The sequence below is a fragment of the Choloepus didactylus genome, chromosome 9, assembly GCF_015220235.1.
Source record: "Choloepus didactylus isolate mChoDid1 chromosome 9, mChoDid1.pri, whole genome shotgun sequence".
Lineage (NCBI taxonomy): Eukaryota > Metazoa > Chordata > Mammalia > Pilosa > Megalonychidae > Choloepus > Choloepus didactylus.
This window is the reverse complement of record NC_051315.1, coordinates 42,729,680-42,744,918: the sequence shown is the minus strand read 5'-3', so window position 1 is coordinate 42,744,918 and position 15,239 is coordinate 42,729,680.

Sequence of the window (15,239 nt, the reverse complement as noted above, 5' to 3'; positions counted from 1 at the left end):
TTTCTTTCCGTCTCTCTGTTTCCAATTCTCTCCTTCTTATGAGGACACCAGTCAAATAGGATTACAGCCAAACCTAATTTAGTTTGGCCTCATCTTAATGAATAACATCTTCAAAGATCCTATTTCCAAATAAGGTCAAATAAGGGAATACAACCTGAGTACGTCCTATTAGGGAACACAATTCAACCCCCAACTGACTCCCCATAAGACAGTGGAAGAGCACACCACTGAAGAGCCTGCGTGGCTGCAATAATAGAAAGCCAAGCTGGCATCAGGAAAGCTGGCCATTGGCCATTATATAATAGGTTTATTTGGAGAGGGGAGAGGTGAAGAAGACACAGAAATAAAGACAAGAGCCACTGGAATCTAGGATGTCACTTTTTTCAACAATCATTTCTAGAATTCCTCCCAGATTTTTACTCAGAAAATTCTCAATAATTTTCATTTATCAATTTACTCAGGAAGATACCTGCTTCTAGTTCACTCATAAAATTACAGAGTAAACTTATGCACTTTAGTGATCACCCAGTGGTCTGCCCATCATCTTTATATTCCCCATGAAATAACAAGAGGCCTGGGGATTAGTTTAGGGATGGAGTGGGAAGTCATTAAAACTCCAACATCCTTGTTTGGGGGAACTTCCTCCTATTTATAAAGACTGGTGCTTAAGGAACTCAAATTTCAAGTTGAGTAAGTCGCAAATATATTTTCAAAACTGTATCCAATTCATTTATAGGGAGCTTCCAACTATTTAATATGACTCCATACATGATGCTGTGCATCTAGCAACATTGATATTGAAGTAATAATTAATTTTGAATAGTTTTCTAAAGCTGCTCCTTTCTTTTTCTCATCTCTACTAATTTGAAAGTCTGTTCTCCTGTCTGAGTGTAAATGATTGACAGAATTTTAAAAAATGAGAAAATTTCTCCATTAGAGAAAGTGGATGCCTGTTCTACTCTATTATACGTATAACAAACATAAAGAAGATGCCTGCTCTTCAACATTTAGATTTCTCTATTGTCTTTATTTTGCATTAAGCGGAAAAGACCAAAAAAGGAATAAGAACATGCTGGGAAATTACAAAACGGTGAATTAATGTTCCCCATATGTAGAGGGGGAGTCCTTTTATAACTTCCTTTTAGTAGAACCAAATAATAGGGATGTAACAATTAGAGACGTGTGGGGGGAAAACAAGAAAGATGGAACAGGTAGGTCAAAATCCAGTCCTACCTATCAGGAAACTGCATATACTTTTTTGCATTCTGCGAGGCTAGAGTTGCTGTTGATGAGATATTTGTCCTCACATATTCTGTCAATGTCAGAATGCAAACATTACTAAGTAAACCTTTGTGTCAACATGTCACATAGTGATTATTTATGCTTCTCAACAACACCAATGAATGACAAGGCTGCCTCTCTGGCTGTGAAAGTTTTCATACCAATTGTTAGAGGTAACATAAATGAGGACAACGTAGTCATTAGAATTCATTTAAACTGTGCCATTAAATTAGATGTTTCCAATGTCCAACAGAATAAACATTACTCTGATTTTTCAGAAAGAAAATATTGGCTAAACAGTTTAATACAAAACATTGAACAATTAAAATATATTTCTGAATCTCTTTTTAAGTAGATAGTCATATCGAAAGGGAAGTGTCATTTATTTTCTCCTTTAATTGTTCATTGTTTCACGATGTTCCTTCTGAAATTGAATTTGCAGTCTACATTTTAAGAGGAGACAGCAATTTCTAAGGAACAAACTCAAATGATACAAAAATAATGTTTTAGCAAAATATATACTAAGTGACTAAGATATTTAATACCTTAGTTGTTCCAAATTCCACATTGTCTCCTGTACTGACTGTACTCATGTATGAGTAAGAGACATTGCATTGGTCCATGGTATAGCAACATGTAATGCAAAATATTTTATCAAATCAATCAATGAAATTTGAAAGCCAATCATATATCTGTTCCTTGATGTAATATTTGAATATTAAAGATTATTAAATAATTATTTGGAATTGTTTTCTTAGAGATAAATTTCTTATTGATTAATATTGCATTAGCATTCGAATGCTCACCAACACAATTCAAAGTTACGTAAATCACTGTGACTCTTAATATCTTGGCTAAGATGGTTGAAGCCACCTTGAGGTTATGGGTATGATTCCTGCTTTGCACTTTCTGGCTGTGTGATCTTAGGTCAGTTACTAACTTCTCTGTGGTTCCCTTTCCTTATTGTTAAATGAGATAGAAACGGCACCTACTTCTTAAAAGTTTGCTGTGAGAATTAAATGACAAAATCCACATAAAGCATAAAACCCAATATCTGGCACAAAATATTTCCAAGTTCAGTGAAAAACAAATAAATTCAACAATTATCTCTAAACAAAATTCAAATCCATTTTATCTATTGAAAACTTCTATTTGCTATTAGCCTACACATGATGTTGTGGCCACAAAAATATTCTGATATTAAAGTAATAATTAAATTCAAAAGATTTTTGATGTTTCCCCCCTCCTTTGTAAGATTTATAACATTTAAGTTTATAGGTTGCAAATCCTGTTTTCTCAGCTCAATTCAGAAAGAAGAATGTGCTTGCTTTTATTCTGTATACTCTCCCATCTTCCATTTATTCTCTTTTTTGTTAGGTGTATCTGAAGTTATCCTGCACTGGCTCTGCTGTCTGTGGTCTCATGGGCACTTTCATTCACTAGTTATGACAGTCTTGCCCAATGGAGGAGAAATCCACTTACACACCCCTTTCCATCTTCCAGGGTATCTTTGCCTTTATATAAGAAGAGATTGATTTCTTAGCAGCCCAATAAAAAAGTTAGCCCCTACCCAATCTCAGTAACAACAACTTCTACTACTACAACAAAGAAAACAAAATCTTCCCTAAGTTTTTACTGTAATGAAATGATGAAAGATTTATTCACCAGAACACCTCCTCGGAAGTGAAAGTATTGATGCAGACTCTGGACTTCTGAACGTGGATGGAACTATTTCAGGGTGACACCCCCAAGAATTGTTTGTCACTCCTGTGACAGAGGAAGAGAGAAAGATTTGGGAAGGCTGCCCGCCCGGGACTGGGAGGCTTACCACCGTGCAAGGTGACCCCTTGCCATGACAGTCTTCAAAATTCACAAAGTTCATCAGTCTGGTGATTGTGAAGCCAATGAAGTGCCTGGACTTTACAGTCACCCTGATGTAAGGCAAAGGCAAGTAAGTTCTTGCAAATGCAAAAGTGTCAGGTAAAGAAATAAGCCCTAAGAACTCAGAGAAATCTCTTGGAGGGCTTTGGATTCAATAAAGCTTAGATTCAAGGTCCAACCCAAGTTGGAATAGTTTTATGAGGGGTATTGAGCTACTAGGAGATTTTTAGTTTATAATTCTAAAAAAAAATCTTTTTTGGTTCATTTAAAATATTTTTCTCACCAAGTCAAAGGGATCAGGGGCTGCATCAAATCAGCTTTTTTGCCATTAACCTTTTACCTTGCTCTGTGTGGGTTATAAATTGGCAAAACAAAAACAAAAAGAACATTTTGAAGTTCAGAGATAGGTGTGGGCTAGGCTATTACTGTGCAAATAACAATTCAGCAATACTAGCAAAGAATTTCAAATAATGACTTGAGAAACTAAATCCACCTAATATAGTAATACACGTTTAAACTGGTGCTATTTAAGGGCAAAATAGCTATACTATAAAAAGCATCACTGATACTTCAATTCTACATGCCTTGCAAATAGTATGAAAGCTATAGCTTCAGCAAATGCCTCAAATAAAAGCCAAGGTTAGTAGCATTGATTTTTTAAAAAAATGCAGTCGCTTAGAAACATCTTTATGTACATATTCTACAGCAAAAGAATTTCATTTTCATAAGCAAGGACATTTATAAGTAATAAATCAGTTTCATGCAATTGTAATGATGAATGTGTATAACTTGGTAGCTCCCTGGAACTTTATGTATCTGTGTGACACCTGAGACTTAGAGCTAGAGTTCTGCAGCTCTGAAAGTCAGCATTACCCCATACAACAATTGTTTAAAAAGCTGAAAAAGAGATCAGACTTCAATGACAGATATGAATAAAGCTGATCTGGTTAGGACTAAGGTAAATTGGAATACAGGGCAAAAAGATGCTATTGTCTGTATTTTAAAACTTCAACATCAATGTGAGACCAAAGGAAGAGATGTTTAACTTTTCTGTAGTACACTATCTGATTTCACCTGTCTAGTAAGTTTATTTAAATAATCTAATTACATGGAACCTAGAATAGGGAATAAGGTCTTGTTATTCCGTACAGGTTATCTTAATACCCAATACATTCCACAGCATTTGGGGCAGAAAATAAAAAAGTATTTGCAAAGTCCCTGAGGGACTGGAGAAAAAATGTAGAACTATTAAACTTCCCCACCTGGGGAATTCCTGATATTCTCTCAAGTATTAGGGGCTCCAATTTAATAAGCCAAGACTTTGATCTTGAGGCTTGCCCTTTTGAAACTTATTTCTGTAATGGTGAAGCTAGCCTATTTATAATTATGCCCAAGATTCATCCCCAGAGGACCTCGTCTATTGCTCAGATGTGGCCTCTCTCTCTAAGCCAAACTCTGCAAATAAACTCACTACTCTCCCCTCTACGTGGGATATGACTCCCGGGGTTTTAAGTCTCCCTGGCAATGTGGGACATGACTCCTGGGGGTAAGCCTGGCCATGGCATTGTGGATCAACAATACCTTCCTGACCAAAAGGGGGAAGAGAAATGAAACAAAATAAAGTTTCATTGGCTAAGAGATTTCAAATAGAGTCAAGAGATCATTTTGGAGGTTACTCTTATGCAAGCCTCAGCCAGATATTACAAATTGCCACAGTGTCCCAAGCCCCAACCAACAGTATTCCTGAAAACCCTAAAGAATATCCTGGGCTCTATCTAAGACTCTATTAAAGTTTTACCTAAGTTTATTTTTGTAGAAACTTAAAGTCTCCACATGACTCCTATGCCAGATAAGCCCTGAAACCCAGAGGTACAAGTCTCTCCAAGAACATCAACCAGTTCCATTCCTCTACCCTATAATGTCAGCAATCCTTTTCAGCTTGAAGAAGTTAGAATGGTCATTGCCCAGATATCCCTGAAAATTGAAAGAATGATCCAATGAGAGGGAGGTAACTGAGAAATTAGGATTTAACAAATTATTATGACTACTGACTCATTATGCAGATACTTCTCAGTTTCTAGTGTATTAGAATAGCCAGAAGGGAACACCTGAAATTGTTAACTGTAATCCAGTAGGCTTGATCTTTGATAGTGATTGTATAACTACGTAGCCTTCATCTTGTGACCCTATGATTGTATAAACCTTGTGACTAACACCCCCTTTATCCAATGTATGGGTGTATGAGTAATAAAATAAAGACATGCATGGAAAAAACAAAAACAGAAACAATAATGAAAAAAAAACTCCTCAGCAGCAAAATTAATGCTATCACATAATGGATACTTGGTAAATATGTGTTTAAAGAACAAACGAATGAATACTATAAAATCCCCAATTTTGTGCACTGCACAATGGAGTAATTTATTAGCATGTATATTTTAATTGCTAATATTTTTGTTCACATATGTGTTGTATTCACTTTAAATCTATTATTAACTTCCTGAAGGAAAAAAAAAAAGTGGTGCCTTGTCTTCAGTTCCCTGAGAGACAGCAGAGCAGGAAGAAGATAAATAAGTCTGACTGATACTTCAATAAAAATGAGTGACCACCAGAGGATCCCCCAAAAATGTGGTGAATGGTGTAATTTGCATTACTTGAAAGAGCGAATGCTAGAATTAAGTCAATGAAAAATAATTTAGCCACATAGAACAGTATTTCACAATAGTTATTATTTCAAGTTTCAAGAAGAGAGTTTGTCAAATTCCTCCTCTACTCACTTATACCTCTTTCCTTCCCCCACCTGGAATATTCCACTCATTTATCATTGCACTAAGCATAGAACTGTGGCCCCCTGGGGCTCACATGTAGTGGGCATCCTTCCTGCCTAGTTGCCTACAAGAGATTGAGCAAGTGGGGTTCCCCCTTTCATCTTGAGTGAGAGAGCTGGTTCTACATTTTAGGACAGAGGTGGGAAGTTACTATGGAATCACTGAGAATAACATCCCAGAGATGGGTAATCCACGTTGGAATCTCAAGGAGTTTGCCCTAGGCATAGTAAGAGGCCATGGCCTTGCTCTAGTGGTGGTTATGGGTACATGTGGATGAGAGATGGGGCAACAAAAGCTGTATGTTCTGGGTTCATGAGGTCTTGGGTTCATGAGGTGGCAGAGAGCTGGCTTCAATTTGACCTAGGGCTCATGGGACTAGATTTTTCTTCCTGAGGAGGCGGCCATATATAGTATAAGAAAGTCCTGATCACCAGAACTATAAATTTGGGCAGAGGAAACAATCCTCCACCTGTTCTCCAGAGCCAACCATCAGGCGCTGCTTGAAGCAGCACCTTACCTCGATCCACCTTGTTCCCCCTTAGTAGCTCCGGTGTGTCCTGCAACTTGCAACCACCACAGCCTGAGTCCCACTGTCACATATTCATGAAGTAACAAAGGATTAGAAGAACTTTAACCTGAAGTACATTAGCCTATTTAATTGAACTTCCTTGTTTTGGAAGATCCTTTGAGTGTTCTTTTGAGAACCCTCAAAGATCTCCTGCTGGAGCTCTCCAAAGTAGATCTCTTGCATGGACCATGCCAGCTGCCTGTAACTACTCCCTCTGCTTCCTGTCTTTGCAAATACATCTCCTGTCTCCTTTTGTTTTCCTAACAAGAATATCCCTAAAGGGCTTTAAAGGCTTACAGCCAGCTGCCCAGAAATACACACACATGACTTTGTTCCACCACGCAGAGTTTACTCACATGAAAGCCATCCTACCTGGCTGCACTGATGTTCTACCACTTTTCTGGTATCTCTTTTACACTTTTCTGGTATGAGTCAGATGCCTGTCCCAGCATCCCTCAACTCCAGTGCGCCCATGTCAAGTTCTCCAAAATATTCTCTCAAAATTCCTTTCATTTGAGTTAATCTTCCTCTTTTCCCAGTGGGGAGTTAGTTGCAAGGAAGGAAACACAGCGAACCATCAACATTCTACAAAGCAATTTTCAGTACAGCCCCTTAAACCTCAAATAATTCTTTATTTTCTCTTATTCACCTGGAAATGGCTAGTGGGATAATGTTGGCTGAAACAATTTTGTAATTTGTGGAGCATGTTTCAAAGAGGTGATCTGGTTTCTCATTTTCTCATGATCATTTGTTAATTCTTAACTTCTCAGTTACAGATTTACATATAAAAGATTATAAAAGAATGGGCTTTTAAATATTTTTGTTTAATGTGTGTTTGTATTTGTGTTTGTTATTTTTCAGTAGTATCTTAGCTTTAGGACCACAGACAGCAGACCCAAGGCAAAGGCTACCATGCTAAGTGCTTCCCCCTTTATCAAGAAGTATAATCCCAGCAGCAGGAGTGAGGGAAAAGGAAATGAGGCAAGGAAAGGGGAAAGCCAATGAAGGATGCAAGGAATACCTGATGGAGGTGACTGGTTGCTCCATCTCTCAAGACCATTTTCTGAAAGTACAGTCATACCTTAGAAGTGACTGCTTTGAAACTCATCGAATCTGGTACTCAACACATTTTGATGCAAAAATTTTGCCCCAGTACTCCATTTGGTACTCGATGTGCAAACTAGAACTTGTCGGTGTCGCTTGCCTTGTGACTCACTACCCTTTCTAGCTGAAACAAAGGGTCATGCAGTAGCTCTTGCCTTGTGCACATCCCCTTGCGGTCTTATCTTAGCTTCTGTGGTTATTTTGTGTATTTTTGTGCTTTTTTCCTCATCATGGGTCCTAAGGAAATGAGCAGTGATAGCTCTGAGCAGAAAAGAAAATTACTTCACATCACCATTGAGCAAAAAAAAAAAAGAAGAAAAGAAAAAAAGAAAGAATAGGCAAATATGAGAGTGGTATTCGCATTACTGATCTTGCTAGGGAATACAGCATACCTAGAACAAGTCTCCACCACCATTAAGAATAAGGAAGCAATTAAAAACAAGGCTGATGTTGCAAAAGGAGTTAAAGCAGTAACTAATCAGCATTCCCAAACACTCGAGGAAGTTGAAAAGCTGTTATTAATTTGGGTAAACAAGAAGCAGTTAGTGGGGAACAGTGTTTTGGAAGCCATGACATGTGAAAAAGAGAAAGTATTACATGCTGATCTTTTGAAAAACAAACCAGGACTGAGCAAGGAAAGTGTTGAAGTTTTTAAGGCCAGTCATGTCTGGTTTGATAATTTTAAAGACAGGACAGGCATCCATAGTGTTGTGAGGAATGGCAAGGCAGTGAGTACTAATAAAAAGGCTGTTGATGAATTTGTCAGTGAATTTCAAGACTACACAGAGGCTGAGGGTTTTATTCCCCACCAAGTTTTAAACTGTGATGAGACTGGACATTGTTTGGGAAAAAATGCCAAGTAAAACCTACATCACAAAAGAGGAGAAGGCATTACCAGGCCACAAACCAATGAAGGACAGGATCACTCTACTGTGTGTGAATGTGAATGAGGATTCAAAACTCAGGCCTCTACTAGTCTATCGTAGTGAAAACCTACAAGTTTTCAAGGAGCATGTCATAAAAAACAAACTCCATGTGATATGGAGGGAAAACAGCAAAGCTTGGGTCACAAGGCAGTTTTTCACCAAGTGCATAAATGAAGTGTCTGGCCCCTCAGAGAAGAAATATTTGCTGGAGAAAGATTTGCCAGCTCTCCTACTTTTGGACAATGCACCTGCCCACCCTCCAGGCTTGAAGGATGACTTACTGGAGGAGCTCAGCTTCATCACTGTAAGGTTCCTGCCCCCCAACACCATTCCTCTCATTCAGCCCATGAACCAGCAAGTCATTGCAAACTTCAAAAAGTTGTACACCAAGGCACTTTTCCAGAAGTGCTTTGAGATCACCTCTGACACCCAGTTGACCCTCACAGAATTCTGGAAGAAGCCTTTCAGTATCCTTCAATGCCTTAACCTTATTGATAAGGCCTGGAACGAAGTCTCTTACAGGCCAATGAATTTGACATGGAAGAATCTGTGGCCAGAAGTGATGACTCAGAGAGACTTCAAAGGGTTTGAGGCTGACCCTAAGCCTGCAGGTGAAGAGGGTACAGTTATGCAGGACATTGTGTCTTTGGGCCAATCCATGGGTCTGGAGGTCGAAGCTGCTGCTGCTGAGGAGTTAATGGAGGAACATCATGAAGAGTTCAGCACTGAGGAGCTGCAGGAACTACAGATTTGCCAGCTCTCCTACTTTTGGACAATACACCTGCCCACCCTCCAGGCTTGGAGATGCGGCAACAAGAGGTGCCTGAAGAGATTTCTTCAGATGAGGAGTAGATAAGGGAGGATGTCCCTATTTCCTTAATAAAAGAAATGTGTGCAATATTGGCAGAAGTTCAAAACTTTGTGGAGAATTACCATCTGAACAAAGCTCTGACAAGCATAAACATGAATTTATTGAATGACCAAAGAATTTCACATCATCAAGGAATTCTGAAAAGAAGACAAAAGCAATCCTCATTGGATAAGTTTTTAGAGAGGGTGACAAAGTGTGTCAGAGACTGTGGTGCAAGTTGAAAAAAGGCAGAAAAGAGAAAGAACACCTGAAGTGCAAGTGCCCGATGTTCTCCTCCTCACCACTCTCCTCCCACCATCCCATTAGGCCATGGGCTCTTCTCAGTACAGGTAAAGCGAAGGTTTTTTTTTTTTTTTAATTTTATCGAAGTATTTATTAATTTTTAGGTTTATTTCCATGTAATGATATACAACTATATCTTTTTACATATTGCCTTAAAAATGTGCATTGTCTTTGATTTGGGAATACATTAAATTTATTTACATTATTCCTTATGGGAAAAATTGGTTGGTAGTTGTCATTTTTGCTACTCGTCACATCTCCCAGAACCAATTAGCAACGAGTACCGAGGTACCACTGTATAAACAACTGCTTCTCAAAAAACTCCTGAGGTCAGAAGGCAGATGAGTTAATTTTCAATCCCCATCTGCCTTTGGTCAAAGATGGACCCCAAGGAAATTAATTCCTCCCAGCCACCCCCATGCACACATCTTGGTGCCAAACAAGAATGGTGACCTCTCACTCCTCTGCATTAATAAGGAAGCCTGAGGCAGGAGGCATGAATCTTGTGTTATGAAGTTGGCCAGAGTCCACCTTCAGTTAGTCATGGTAGTTGTCATTGGGTAGGAATAAGTGAGATGCGTGAGGCAGAACAGTTGAGACAGAACCAGTCTGAAAATAAGAAGTGTCTAAGATAAATTGACTTCTGGGTGGGAGAGGCCATAACTTAAACCTGGATGTCACATTTTACCTCAAAGTAAATGCTAGTTGATTGAAGAATTAAATACAGAAATGCAATTATAAAATTAAAGATATTGATGCATGGTTAACTTTTCTCTAAAGAAGTGCTTCTTAGCGCTCCAGCAATAGAGAAGATTGCAAAGGAAAAGAAAGAGAAGGGAGGAACCACCTTTGTGCAGTACTGAATTCTTGATCCATTTATTAAAACTTTCCTCCACTGTTATCCAGACCACTGCCCTTTCCTTCTTCTTTTATGTTAGAACTTTTCCCATTTGTTCTCCTCTAAGGTTCTCCCTCATTAGTTTGCACTGTACATTTTATTCTTACCCAGAACCCTGTCTTGTTTCTGAGTTCCTCCTCACTTTATATGCTTTCTCTGTCTTCGTTCACATTCCTGGTTTCCATTATCTATAGACTGATGAACTCCAAGTCTATTTTTGCCAACCCTACTCTCTTTGGGGTTCCCTATCAATATTTCTACCACCTGTTGGGTATGTTCACTTGGTTGTCTCACAGGCATATCCAACTTCTCAGGTTCAAATTTGAAATCATATCCCTTTATACAACAGGACTCCTTACTCTCTATTCTGAGGTGTTATTGGAATCACAATCCATGCCATAAGGTAGAAATCTTAGAGTAATCTTTGACTTCCCCTCTATCCCCCCTGACTTCCCCATATCCAACAAGTCAACTTCTCTTGTCAGTTCCATCTCAGAATGTCCCTCAAATCTCTCTTGCCTTCTCCAGTTCTACCGCAAAGACCGTAGTCCAGGGTCTCAGGATCACTCATCCGAAATATTGCAATAGCTTCCCATCTGTTCTTTCTCTCACCAATCTCTCCCTACTACGGTCCCTTCACCACATTCTTGCCGCATAACCTTTCTAATAACACTTTTAATTGAACATGTCTCTATCTGTTTTAAAAAGCCTCATCTTCTTCCCACTCCTTATATTAGGATTACTTCTATAAACAATGCCTTTTTTTTTAACTTCAATCCTTTGTATCATATTGTTTGGGCTGTTACTAAATACCTAGATCATAGTCTTGTAATTTATCCATTTATGTGTCTGTACATTCCAAACTATGAATTCCCTAAAGATAGAAACTGATATGTCCAGAGAATAAATTGTCTAGAACAAAGTAGGAGCTAAAAAATAGCTGTTATTGAATGAATGATTAAAAATAGGATCTGTTAAAATTAGCATCTTCCAATACATGTTCCAGTAGTATGTCAAATAACGTGATATATTTGGTTTTGTAGCCAAGCAAGTATGGGACATCCTAGGAAAGCAAGTAAACATTTTTTTTTAAATTGCAGTACTTCTCAGAATCATTAATATTCTTTAATGCATATCATGAGTCCAAAAACATGTAGCATAAAATATTCACTGAACTCTGCAATTTTTGAAATGAGTAATGCTCTAAGGAAATGCTTTTATATAAGAATTCACTAATTCACTGTAAGATAGTTATAGTTTCATCTCATATATATCTTTATTCTTCAGGAGAATATATTATATGACACTAAAGCACAGCTTTCTTATAATTAAATTTAAGATATTCTGAAAGGCTGGTCAAAGAAATTTGAGCCAAGTTACTTTTCTGATGCTACCATGAGCAAATATTATGGATGATGGCCTATCTAACACAAGAATACTAGAAAATAATAATAACTATTAGTTGTTTGTTTCTTTCAGAAGAAACATGATTAAATTATTCTCAAATTCTACTATATAAAAAAATAAACTGTGATGCTTATTAAAAGAGGTAAATTCTGATTCCTTCAGTCTACATTAGGACCCAGTAATCTGACCTTTAACAAGCTTTCTTGATGATTCTTATGCAAATGTCCAGACTTATGCAAATGTCCAGTCTCTCTTTGGGTCTCTGAACTATTCTAAAAGAATCTCAGGTATTTATAATATGTAGCTAGGGTTGAAAACCACTGACACAGGATCTAACGTATATGTCAAGACCCGTGTGTGTGTGTGTGTGTGTGTGTGTGTGTGTGTGTGTGTGTTTGTTTTTTTGGATTGTTTTTTAAATCTAAGAGCAGTGGGAAGCCACTAAAAGCTCTTAAAATAAAAGAATATCCTATCAGGGCTGAGTTTTTTAAATAAATGCTCATTCCAGCAATTGGGGAAGAATTGAGTGGGGGTACAAGTGTGGATATAAGAAGATTAAGTGACTTGGATGAGGCAAGTAGCAGAGAAGAATGAAAAGTCAGAGGTACAAGAGGAGAGGGAACTGACAGGAAATTATCAATCATCTAAAAAAGAGTGAGGAGGTCAAAGTCGACTCCTAGTTTTCTACAAGCAACAGATGATGGCAACAGGATGATAGCATTTACTAAATAGGAAACAATGCAAGATGATCAAGTGCTGGATTCCATTTGGGCATGTTGAGTTTGAAATGCAAGAAGTTGCGTATACATATCTAGAATACACAAATAAATTTGGGGATGAGTGTCACACTGACAGGCTTAGTACTCGTCACTCTCTCTCAGTAACATTCATGCTGTTTCCATGGATTATTACAAAAATGAGAAAGGAGCCGAATTAGGAAAAAAGTGTGAAATGTTGCAGTAGGAAGAGTCATTTGTTTGTTTGTTTGTTTTTAACTTATTTAAAGCATGGCCAAGAAGTGTTTTTTAAAATTGTACTTAAGGTACTGCATTGCCTGGTCTGAGATGGGGCAAAAAGAGATCAATAAAGTTTGTAAAAGATCCTTCAATGCAGTCTATTCTTTTCTACGTTGCTTAAGATTTACTGGAGATCATAATTAATACATAAGTCTTAGTTGCAATTAAAGTGAAAAAATAATCTAGCTCTAATCTTTTTGATTTTTTGTGATTAATAGATCTACATAGACAAATATGATTTATTTTGAATGTGTTAGGCAAATATGCCTAAATGTCATCTGACCTATCCAGAATACTAGTTTTCTTGATGCTATTTCTGTCATGAATCTTAAAACAGTGATTAGGATGACTAAGAAAGGATTAAAAAGTTTTCCAGAAGTTATCAACAATGCTTCCCTGAAAAAATAAAATTTCCCAACAAGTTACTGTTTTCTTATGGTTTGTCAGATCTCAGGTGTGGCCCTTGTAATCACTTTACATCATCTTTAAAGTTGGCAAAGCTTTGAATGCAAACAATTGGTAGATGACAATCAGAAACAAGGCCACTTTTTTTTTTCAGCAAACATATGCTCCCAAAGATAAAATAAGAAGAATTTGATAGACTATGGACATAGTAGCAACAGATGAAAACCAAATCAAAACAAAAAATTGTAGGAGAAATAATGTGTAATTAAGAAGTTTATTTATTTGTTCTTTCCGGTCAAAAAAGCTAGTATGTTTGATAAACATCTTGATAGAGGACATCAACTTGTAGTTACTTATTGTAATAGCAAAACTCAGGCATGAACAAGACCAGCAGGGAAAGCAGGTAGCCCCAGAATGACTGGAAGAAGGAAGACTGCCTAGTCATAAATATCAAGTCATATGACAGCCATTTCTACCACTAGAGGTGCAGTGTTTACATAACGAATTTTCCTTAGGTCTTAAAGAGTTTGCTATAACTACTCAAGGTTTCCAGTGGAAGGGCCTAGCCAAGGCTATTGCTCAGCCAGGACTCATAGGTTAGGGATGTCAGCTGGCAACCCATCTCCCACACTGAGGAGCAGTGTACTGGCAGAAGCTCATGACATACTAAATTAAATATTAAATATTTTGAATCTCTCTCCTGGGCCTACCAAAGTCTTTCATCAGCTAAAACCTGGAAGAATAGTTATACCTTATCAAAGATACAAGGATAATCCAAAATGCCACATAGTATGAAAAGCATTCATATTTGGCTTTGAAATATATTTTTGTACTAACATTTGAATGTGTGTCTGATGTTCTGAGAAATTGCTTCAAAGAAATTAATGAAGCCATACTGTGGAAACCTGACTCAGGAGAGCTGGGAAATTGTCCAGCTTTCTCTTCTTCATGCTTCCCTGCTGAACTCCTCTCTGACACCTACTCTCTTACACCACAAGGAAGAGCTAAAAAGTCTTTTAGAATAATGTCAGTACTTCCTTAAGAAAGGAAGGTGGAGTTTGTGAACCATGGACTCTTTTTTTTTTTTTTTCAGCAGGCAATGCAGATTTTTTAAAAATAACTCTTAATTTACTGATGTTGGATATATCTTCATCTTGCATTTTCCTCTCATACCTTCCAACAATCTGGTTTTCATCGAGGGACTCCAGTGTTTCCAAGAAATTTTACTCTTCCCCCAGCTTCAAGCATGGGGAATGTGACTTTGGCTCCGTACATCTCATTTCTTTCACCAGAGTCTTTGGGTTGCTACCTGAACATTCAACCTAAGCTGGACCAATAACAGTAAATCTCAAGATAATTGAAGTGCTGCAGCTAGTTTCTCTATCATCTTGCAGATGATTTCAAATATAGATGTGAGGCCCAGGCTTACTGCAACTGTTTTCATAAAGTCATCATGAGGACAAACCAATATATGAAGTTACACAGAGCTGAGAAAAACAGAGCAGGAACTCTTGTGTCACTGTAAAAATCTGTATCAAATGATACCTAAGTGCTGACCTTCCTCTTTCACCAATACATGCACTGAGACAAAAATTCCCTTTATTTTTTAAGCCAATTAGAGTTGAGCTTTCTGTTACTTGCCTTTTGAGGTTGCCTAATTGAAATAGTATGTCAACAAACAGGTAATTAAACTAATTAGGAACCGTCAATTACAATAAAATATAAATGCTGCCAATTAATATGAAAGAAATTTTAGTATGGTAATCGTAAGT